The sequence below is a fragment of the Strigops habroptila genome, chromosome Z (genome assembly GCF_004027225.2).
Source record: "Strigops habroptila isolate Jane chromosome Z, bStrHab1.2.pri, whole genome shotgun sequence".
NCBI classification, from domain to species: Eukaryota; Metazoa; Chordata; class Aves; order Psittaciformes; family Psittacidae; genus Strigops; species Strigops habroptila.
In genome coordinates this window covers 51,215,055-51,224,813 of record NC_044302.2, presented here as the reverse complement: position 1 = coordinate 51,224,813, position 9,759 = coordinate 51,215,055, and positions in this window count along the sequence as shown.

Genomic DNA, 9,759 nt, shown 5'->3' with positions numbered 1-9,759 from the left:
TTCCGGGAAAAAAAAAAAAAAAAAAAAAGTGGTTTTCTGGTCACCTTAAACTTTTGTATGCCTACTTATATACAAGGTCCCACCCCCTCCCCATTCCAGTTCCAAATCCTCTGCTTGCATTGGCATAAATGTTCATGAACTGAACAATCAGACAAGTCTAAGAACAGATTGGCTGAAATATATCCTTAAAAAAATATTTTAAAACTGTCAGACTTGAGCTGTTATAAAATTATATATATTCTTCAGCTAGCACGAAGAAAGCATAACTAAATTGCAATGGGCTGCAGTGTGTGATGGGGCTACCTCTTTCAGTGGTGATAAGGATTTCCACGGGGTTGAAGTGACTGTGTAACAAACTTTTGAACAGGCACTACCGTGAAGGAACAGCACAAATTTTATTTAACAAGTTAAAGAAACTGCTTGAGATTCTCTTTTCCCGCTCCGTCCTTCAGCACATGCAAGATTTTCCAGGAGAGAGAATCCTTGCCAGGCCTGATTTCAGCTGAGTCTTGTTTCTTTTGCAGATACTGCAAGTACCAGTTGATCTTATACTCTTAATCCCTGCAGCAGCACACAGCACCTGTATGTCTTCATCCTGCATTTGCAGGGCATCTTTTGTCTCTGATAGCACCCTTTCCTACTGTTACAGAGAACTAGTTGATGAGGTCAATTAAAAGTGATCTGTCCCTCCTTATCTTGCCCCAAAGAGATCAGTAGTTGTCAGGAGAGCCTGCACCATTAATGGGGGGTGGGAGTGAGTCTAGCAGTTTGCTGTTGGGACTTTGTATTGTAACCAAAGCAGTCAGACCTTAAGGTAATTGCAGGGAATTGGCATAACTAGCCAAGAGATTTGCCATCTTGCTCTTCTTTTCCCTGGAGCAAAGCATTCGTGCATGAACCGGCACTGAAACTGGGCCAAACACTGTTTTTGTTCCCATAGATATTCCTATAGGATTTGACTGTTTCCTTAGCAATACACATGCTGTACAGACTAAGATGCTTGCATCGAGGCCTTCTTTCATGCTGTAAGAGCTGAGGTGGCACCAAAGGATCAGGTGGCAGTCTTGAACCCCATTTTCTGGCTCCAGACAGCTCCTGGCACACAGGGTGGAGAAAGAGGGAAAGAGGGAACATTGTGATGTCCATGCGAATGCATGCAGACTCAAAGAGCAGGAAAGAGATGACTGACAAACACAGTGAGCTCAGAAGTTGTAATGCTTTTTATTTTCTGGAAATTAAATGTACCTATTTTGTATTTCCTGCCAAGCTTTAATTCTCTTCCATAACCACCAGAAGATGTTTCCTTTAAAGCTATTAGCTGGGTTTTATTAACAGATGAACAGGTGGGTTTCGTTTTGTGATTGTTGCTCAACAGAAGGCGCATTATTGAACTGCAAAAATAGGTGCAGTGCCCAACACTGTCCACAGGGAGGAGAACAAACCCTAGCTCCAGAATTGATTTTTTTACAGAGATAATGCAGCTCATCCACACAAAGACAGAGCAAAAAAAGTTCTGATTATATTTTCCAAACAGATCTAATGTCCTGGCCAAGACTTCAGGGTAAATATACATTTTGTTCAGGGCCAATTGTAATAATCAGTTTGAACTTGAAGAAATAGATATCTCTCACAAAGAGTAATGCAGGAGAAAGCATGGTCACTTACCCTGTTCTGGTACTGTTTGTCATTCTTGCGATAACACTGCAAAATTCCACGGGAAGGTCTGTTTCAGGAATGGTAAAGGCCAGATTCTTCCTTAAGAAAAACAGAGGCCTGCACTGTTATTAGTTAGAAGCATTAAAAACCTTTAGCTGAATTCTAAACAAAAATGGGAAGATCTTCTGATGTTGATGGCCACTGTAGCAAAATAGTGAAACTTTTCTTGAAGACTCTTTTTACATATTGAGTAGGAAAATTGTCAGCTAAAAACATTACCTGCAAAATCAACCTATTTTGTTGAGGTAAAATTGATCCCTAGCATGCACTGTGAAACTGTGGTGGCAGTTTTCTTAGAACATATTTTACTCAGTTTTCACATGAAAGTATAGCATACCTTTTCTGCATGGTCTTCCCCGAATAAATGCAGCGTGATACTTGTTCAGATTTGTTTATGCCATGCTTGTTTCTCTGGATCTCTTTTAGAGGAGTTTTGGTTTTGAGTGGGAGACGCTTCTGAGACATAGTGATATGTGTAACTGATAACGCAAATGATTAAGCACTGGGTCATGGACAAAACCCAGAAGATGCCTGGCTGGTCTGCTGTGCAGAGTTTAAACTGGGGAGAATGCTTATGACACTGCAAACACCTGAAACTCTTTGTAAGTAAACATATGAGATTCAGGCATAACCTCGTACTGCCTGAGGCTGGAGTTGAGAAGTCACTTGCTTCAGGGATAGATAGGATTGAAAGTAATAACTGTCTATGCTTCCTTGAAAGCACGTAAGAGAGAAAGAATAATATTGGGGTTTTTTTCATGCAGGTAGCCATTCAGAGAAGAAGACTCTAACACTGCTTCTTTGCAACCTGAGAACCTTTTCTCTGTCAGTAAGTATGTTCAGTCCCACTTCTTGTTTGGCAGGGTTTGTGTGCTAACTTAGCTGAACTATCAAAGAAAATATTGAGATTAACTGCATTTTCATTTCTGCTTTTTAAAAGCCCCAAGAGAAATAACAAATCCTGGAGGATGGTCCCAGAGGCAGTGGTTGGATCTCCAGTAGTCTGCAGATTTAAAAATGGCAACTCAGTGATCTAGTCCTAGGCACAGATCTCCTGATTTGGGTAGAAAGTATTTTTTTCACTTCATAGCAAGTTGGGCAGCTAAAAAGTGGGGAATGGTGTGCTGAAATGAACATAGCTGAGGTCTGTAGGTACATATTCCTCACTTTCTCATTAGTAAAAGGCACAGCTAGGCAGATGTGCTTGACAGTGTTCCCTGCTGTCTTCTGAGTAAGACTCACTTATTATGATTTGATAGATTGGTAGTACAAGGCAAGACTTCAGGGATCATCTAGGTAATGTTTCAGCAAGACAACTGTGTGCAAGATGGTACTTTTGAAGGTGATCTTGAATACATAGAACCATTTTTCTACAGATAGCCAAGTCTTGTTCTTTAATGACAGAAAATATCTAGCTAGTCTGCCAGTTTTAAGACATTATTAGTCAGCCACAGGTTAGTTGAGTTAAATCAAACCATATTAGGTTACACAGAGATGTGTTTCTATCTGTGGGTGAGGCAAACCGGAGGAATCCTTTCTGTAAGCAACATCAAAACTTGAGTCAGGTGCTATAAAAACCATTTTCTTCTCAAACAAAGCCTATAATTTAATTTAGCAAATTTTTCTGCCATATTCCTTCTATAAGCTCTGTTACAGTGAGGTACAATCAATCGGTATTAGATATCACTTCCAGGATATAGATCTTATATGATGTTATTTGTACTCTTGAGAATATTTGAAAAGTAACTTGTAAAGATTCCAGTTTGGATAATTGTCTAGGGCAGCTCATTTAATAAAAGAAGAAAGGGGAATAAAAGTGAAGAATTGCAATTTAGAAAGTGTCTAAGATGTCTGATAAGGTTCCCTGTCCTAGTCAAAATAGTCTGGTGTTACCACAGCTTCTGTGGGTAAATGTAAAAAAACAAAACAAAACAAAACAAAACAAAACAAAACAACAAAAAAATGTGGACAAAAACTGCAGTGAATTGAAATTCTACTTTTTCCCCTCAAAACCTGCAAACTCAAAGACCATTTCTGAGTGAGAACCAGAAAGTTTTCAATATTTTATTTGCTGCACCATGATGCTCAAAACTCACCTAAAAAATCTGCACTTGCTGAAGGTAAACCTTCATGTTCCTGTGGTGTAAATGCTTACTTACGGCTTAGATTTAGATTCATGGTATGCTTTAGGGCCTTCAGTGCTAAAGAGAGACATAGGTGTTTGCATGGCCTTTGACAGGACTGCGAGGAAACAGGGCTGTTTGCAGTCTAGCGACCGTGTTTCTGTCTCCTCTGTCTCCTCTTCTGTAATACCTCACATTAGGACTGTAAAGTATTACAGACATGTCCATTTAAATTTTTTTGATTCATTGCTCTACTTTGTGGAGAAATGCCTGTAACTCAGAAGCTGAAAGTACACTTGGATAGGAACTGTCCTTGGGTTTTAACAGAAATAGCATAAAAAAGCTGATCTAATGGTACACAAAGAAGAATTTTTATTGAACGTTGAAAGGAAAACTTGATTTTAAACTGTTGAAATTTTAAGCTGTTGAAAATGGTTTGTGTTGTTCTTTTCCATATATAAAGAGCACATAAAGCAATGGAGTTTGAAAATGCCTGCTTTCACACTCTAGATTGAGCAGCTGCTGCAGATGTATGGTGCTTTGCATTGCCCAGCAGACAAAGGTGCTATGCACAGGCTTTTTTACGCTGGGATGTAATTTGGGATTGTGGGAATCCTTAGTCAACTGTAATTTAGGAGCAGGAAACAACAATTCCCCATGCACAAGAGATGATAGTCATCTCCTGAAGTCCACTTATTCCTTCTGCACTCCAAAAGTTTTGGTTACCCTTACATGAGCAACCTGTGTATTCCTCCCACAAGTGTAGCCTATCATTCTAACCCTGTAAACTCTGGTTCAATTTCTCACTTGTCAGCCAAGAAGTTTCCACCTGGCAAATAGTGGCTTATTGTGCTAAGGTCTAGACATACACGTTTATAATACAGGATTATGTGTGGGGTCACATCTCCCTTCCATGTAAATGCAAAGTGAGCCAACTTGGTAAGTAGCTTTTAGTAACAATTATTGTTAGTTATCGCTATTAAGTATAATTACAAGAAGCAGAAATCATTACTCATGATTAAAATAATACTATACTAATGTCAATATATTAGTTTCCCAAAGGCCCTGTGGCACCATCAGAATATCATCTTCTCCAGGAAAGAGATCTGTTTCACGACAGTGAATGACAAAAGCAGGACGTGGCTCCTGGCCTGAACATCTGTACAGGTCTTGCTGATACATTATGACAGTGATCCTGCTTGTCTTGTGCAAAGAAGTGATGATAGCTAGCTTATCTTTTAAGCAGTGAACCTTTGCGTGGTGGCCTGGGAAGGGGTGCTATCATTGCTTTTTCATCCTCAGTGTGGCACAAAGAAAGCACAGAACTGTTGGCTTTCGCTCATGGATATTTACTACCACATGAAAGGTAGCTCAAATGTAGCACATAGTGAGTCACACCTATGCAAATTTGCTTCTAAATATTAGAAACTTTCTTTTCTCCCTTCTCCCTACCAGCTAAGTGCTGCTGCAGAAGACCCAGAGGCACTGATACTGCAAGCAGCAGGGAGTTGAACATGCAACTGTTGCTGCAGCTGCAGGTGAGCTGGAGCAGAGCAGGGAAGGGGGAGCATTTCAGAGCTACCTAAACGGCTCTGAAAGAGCTACCAGAGGTTCTCAGGGCTGTTTCTGAGGCTTCTTCATTAGACTGGGCCAGCAGATCTTCCTTCCCTGGTTGTGTTCGAGGAATCCTAACAAAGACAAGGCAAGGAAAACAAAAAGGCTGCCCTGAGCTGTTTGCCAAGACTTCCTTTCCAGACAGAGAAAAATAGGACATGATTTATCTGATCTGATCGATGTAGCTGTTCTGCAACATGAGATCCAAAGCTAGAAGGAGACTGTATTTCCTAGGATGCTCCCACATCTTCCCGTAATTCTTTTCCAGTTGGGCTGAAATGAAAGGCATCCTCCCACATATCTGTTCTGCTTTCCAGAATAAGATGGAAATCTGTACAATTTGTCCAGGGACAGGAATTTACATAGCAGATGCCTAAACTTAATTCCACCCAAAGTGTCATTGGTCTGTCTGAATTCCATGTTGTAAAATTACTGACTGAATTTACCAGCTGTCTCCATGTATCACCTATTATTTTCCCCTCTCTGTTTTTTTCGTTTGGGTTAGGTTTTTTTTTTGTTTGGGTTCCCGCCCCCCCCCCCCCCCCGTTTTTCTGTTTTTTTTTTTTTTTTTTTTGAGGGGGGGTTGGGTTGTGGTTGTTTTGGTTTTTTTTTGTTGTTATAGCACAGATGCTTCCTGTTTTAATTGCCCAAACAGGGCTATGGGTAAGAATGCTTATCCCTAACAGTTTGTACAGCAATACAGTCATGTGCTGATTCAGCAGAATTAGCACAAGCAGGGTTCTGGTGAACAGCAAGACATGAGCCAGCTGGTTGCCCTTGCAGCAGAGAGAGCAAAGTTGCCCCAGGCTGCCTCAGCAAGAAAATAGCTAGCAGATGAAGGGATGCTACTTTTCCATGATCCTGTAATTCTAAGGAAGAAAACATTCACTGCCATCTTATCCTTGAGATGCTTCTCAAGATATCATAGAAACACTTTATTCACGTGTTAGACACAGTTCTGGATAAGCGAAAAGGAGCAGCTCTGAAATGCTAAAGGGAGGTTTTGGCTGAACCATGTGTTTTGACTTTGTGGTTAAACTGGCTCGTGACTGTAGTATAAACTGATATGTTACTTCAAACTGTGAGAGGCAACAAACATGTATTTTGTTGGCTGACTCAATTTAGCTGAGAGGATTCAACTCTGTGGTTGTTAATATAAGTAGATAAACCAAAGTAATTTATGGTTGGGTTTGTAATCATGTTGCTTTAACTTGTTTATTTAGTGAACTGAATTTGGCTGATTGAAGGCCATTGCAAGTGTATTAGGAGCTGGTACTTGCTTAGGAAGACTAAATTTCCTCAGTTAAATGACTTCAACTTTTCATATAGACACTGAGATTAAGATCCTTATTTTAACACCTGCTAAGTGTTTTGGCCTTTTAAAAAAACGTTAGGGTCTCATCCTCTTACCTTCCTCCACAAACTTAAGGTGACAGTAAATTAAAAAAACAAGCCCCCAAACTAGCCTGCCTTAATGCTGACTTGAGCTAACTTTACTTCTTTGTCCTCTTAGGGATGAATGCTCAGCTCTGAGGAAATTGTGAATAGTATTTTTACTTTTTAAAATCTTCTCATGAAAGATAAACTTTGTGAAACAGAAGAAGATCCCTTTCCACCCCTTGAATTACTGGCATTAGTATTATCTGTAGCCTGAAGTCTCGTCTCTGACTGTGACTAAATCTGTTGCTCCAGGTAAAGTTGAAAGGAACTTCACAATAAACAATGATTAAATTTGAGAAGAAATTTCTGTCTCTTAAGATGTCAGTTTGTATGCCAAGGCAGAAGTGGTTTTACCTTTTCCAGAAGTAATCTCTGTTCTCTCTCATGTAATTATGTTGGGGATATTTCAGATCTTTTATAATCTTCAATCTGTCTTGCTGGCCAGCCTCAGGGCTATGTTGCAACAGCCAGTTCCACAGGTTAATGAAGTGCAGCATGGGGAGACATTTCTTTCTCATCACTTTTAGATGAATTGCTTTTCTTTCTTATTGAAAGTATTCCAGTTCCTTTCTGCCAAAAGAGGGCAAACAAGAGAATATCGTAACTTGCCCTTTTGCAGCTGGAAATCTACTGCTTACTACTAGCCTGTCTCTTCTCCTGTCAGCTTTTGCTTGCAAGTAGCCCTTTGATTCAGAATAGTTCCTTCTATACTGACAGCATATGAATTAGTATGTGACACACAATCAAAACATGACTGCATTTCCTGGCACTGTTTTTTTCAGTTAAAGGATTACAACCACTGAAATCTGCAATATTTCTTTTGGTCTTGAGTCCAGTAGTTTTCTTTCCTTTGCTTGTACAAGAGCTTTACCTTGTGTGGTTTGACTGGCTTGTTTTTGTTTTGCTAGGTGCCTGCCCTAAAGTCCAGAGGGTCTCTTACACATGTATTTCATACATTCAGGGGCAGAGATTCCAGAAGCTTCCCTGCTTCTCCTAGGTTATCCACTGCTATCCTGTACCACAGGAGGTACTGTCCACCCAGGAGAAGTGGCAGGACCTCTTCCCAAAATCTCACAGGCAAATCCTGAAGGCAGTTGTGTTCTTAAGGACTCAGGTCTACAGTGATGCAACTGTAGATAACAAACAACAGTGCAACAAGCACTAGACCATGGCTAGTGAAGGGGTAAGCATGTCTTCTTAGCCTGCTACAAACATGATGACATTTGGCTTATTTTAACCCCCTTTTGTGCACACCAGGAATGCCAGCAGCTCCTTTTCAGCAGCTCAGGTAGCATATAACTTGCTGAACTGCAGCAGTACAGCTTTGCCTGAACCCCAGGCCCTCCACTTAGCAATTGTGTCTCTGTTTCCGGCAACTGGTTTCACAGGTCCTTACTGAAGCAGTTATAACTGGCTAGCCAGGAATATTGTTCTTGCAGAGTCAGGCTGGGCCCCTCATGGGTCCTCCTACCAGCAGGCCAGCTACCAAACCCTGATGGGTCTGTTGGTGAACTTGTTTCGATCCTTCCTGCCAGCATTCAGAAGGGTTGGCAGAATGAGGATGGTGTCACTGAAGCTGTCAGTGGAGAAGTCCTGGCTCCTTCTATTCACCTTCTGTCCAGGTGGGAAGGAGTGGTGAACTGTTTCAGGTCCCCCTGAAATGGAGCTCAAACTCAACACATCTCTCTTTAAGAGATGTCAGTACTTTCTCACTGTAAGAAATGGTTGTCCAATCTCTTGGAAGGAATAAGGGAAAGCCTCATCCAAAGGATTGATGGTTATGCAAATCTTAGGGCTTTTTGAGATGCCTAAGAGATGGGCTGATTGTGCTAAGCTGCTGCCAGAAAACTGTTGTAGTTCTATCTTTCTCCTGTTCATAATAAAAAAGCCAAACTGCCACTTCCAAGGACTGTGCAAATGATGGCCAGCCATGTCCAGCAGTCCTATGCTTCAAATGAGTGTTCTTTGATTTACAGGGATTAAATGGAGCATGAAGTTTGTCAAAGGAAAAAGAATTCACTGTAATTAACTGTGAAATTGATACAACAGGCCCTGTAAGCCTCTATAGAACATGATTCACAGAAATGCAGCCATGTCTCTCTAACTGAACACTTTCAACAACAGAGTATGTTTGAAACCTCATGTTCAAGGTCCAGATGTTCAAATAAATTTAAATACATAGTTGCTGTTCAGATTCATGAGATTTAGGCACATCAAAGACCTTTGGGATCCCAGGCCAAACAGTGTAGTCCTCATGTGCTCTATTATTGATCATTATCAGACCTTGACAACATAACCATATGCTGTGGTTATTTGATTGAGGTCTGATTACCCTAAGGCACCTTGCCTTGAAAGCTCAGGTGTTTTCAAGAGAACTGGTAATTCATCTTTTTTGCTGAACGCTGCCAGCTGCTGAGTTACATGAACAGAAACTGTGCCACAAGCTCTTTTATTCCAACATAAATATCCTTAGGAACTATTGATTATATTTTTGAATTCTTTCTACTGGAAGTGCAAATACACACACACATAAATCCACACACAGCCCTGCGCAGGCAAACACAGAATAGCAGAAAAAATCCCTATCCCGTCAATCTCCACTTAAGGTTCTTTACATGCCAACTATTACATTTGTGATTTCCCTTAATACTGGGATGAAAGTCTGGACAACTTACATATTAATTGGAGAAATGTTGCTGGCATTTCATTCTCTCCTTTGGATAAAGGTCCCTTTCTCTGCCAACAAATAGACTGTAATTTCCTTGAAGGTGTGTTCAAGTTAGTGTCAAAAGCTGGAAAATAGACTTCGGTGCTGTCTCTAGTTAAAAAAAAAAAATAAATACAAAAAGGTAGTATATAGTGAAGG